This window comes from Egretta garzetta, unplaced genomic scaffold, assembly GCF_000687185.1.
Source record: "Egretta garzetta isolate BGI_Z169 unplaced genomic scaffold, ASM68718v1 scaffold79, whole genome shotgun sequence".
Lineage (NCBI taxonomy): Eukaryota > Metazoa > Chordata > Aves > Pelecaniformes > Ardeidae > Egretta > Egretta garzetta.
Window position 1 is genome coordinate 7964134 of NW_009260791.1, and position 1472 is coordinate 7965605.

Here is a 1472-nt window from a genome sequence, read left to right on the forward strand (position 1 = left end):
GGCGTGAAGCGTTACCTGGCAGGAGCGGGGAAGGGGCAGAGTTCTGCTGAAAGGGTGGGAAGAGGGGCAGGAGTGCGTTTGTTTCAACGAATGCCTTAAAATCGCCGTCTTTGCTGGCTGCCGGCACCCGCTGCTTAACTTCTACCGGGGCGGCTGTGCCCAGAAATAAACTTTCGAATATAAATAAGCTCTCAGAATTCGTAGGAATTAGCATGGTAACGGAGTTGCCGCGGCAGGCAACTGAGTGCAGGCATTGCAGTCAGCTGCGGGGGGGAGCGGGCAGGGCAGCGGCCGTCTTTTGGGAGGCAGCTGATCAATGCAACGCGCTTTCGTCTGAGAACTCTGCTATCCGTTCAGAGCTATGCCGCCCGTAGCAAAATAAGAAGCAGGACCGGGTAAGTAACTCATAATTATTTTTTTTTCAGCGTTTAATTCAAACAAAGCGCAGAAGCGGTGAGAACACAATCCCCCTCCCTCCTTTACTTCCTTCCTCCTCCCCCCCTCCCCCCAGATCGTCCCAGAAGCACATTTTTATGCTTTCCACACGGGGTAAAGGTGGCGATGCTTCCCTCATGCCGCAGGCTTCTCCTACGGGCGCATCTCAAATGCAAAACTATTCGAGGCAGTTGGTGCAGATGTCAGGAACTTCTCCCGGCGCCTCTCTCCGCTCCTCGGGATCCCGAGAGATCTTGTCACGGAATTACCGATCCCCAGCAGGCTCCCTGCTCAGCTAGGGCTTCACCCCAGGGGCCGGTCATCTTGCGCCGCCGGTGATCAAGCAGGAGAGCTGGGGCAGAGCCGCTGGACTCTGTCCCTGCGCTCGCCCTGCCCCGAGGCGTTCCCCGCCGCTGCAGAGGGTACTCGGTGCTTTTTAGGAATGCTTCACCTTTCTGTTGCAGCCCTCGGGGCACGGTTTTCTCGGAGCTGCGGTAGTTAGGAGAGAAGGGGGCTTGCTTTTTTTTATTCTTATTCTTTATTTTTAAATAAAAGATTCTGGGAAACCGAACGGCGGTGTCAGAGAAGGTGCCTGCCGTGCGGGTCTGCCCCCTTATCTCCAAATCAACGGCGGCAAACCCACGGCCCCCCCGCCGCCTTCCCCACGCCCTCTCCCGGGGAGGGCAGGGGCCGAGGGCTCCCCGCTGAAAAGGTGGCCTCGTCCCAGCCCCCGGGACAGCTTGGCTTGTCCTGGGCTTGTTCCGGGCTTGGGTCGCATCTTGTCCGGCGGCGGGAGCAAACTACCTGCCCTAGAGATTGCTTTCATGTGGGTGAATGCGCTTCGTTGCAGAAAAATATGTCCCGGGAATGTCCTCCTCCGGAGAGCGAGGGAAAGGCAGGAGGAAAAGGGAGAGGCATCCCATTTATTCTGGGAAACACGGGAAATGCCTGAACCGAGGGACGCTGGCTGTCCTTCCCATACAGCTCCACAGAAACCTCTCTGTCCTTTGTGTGAAGAAAGCCTTTGTGCAAAGACC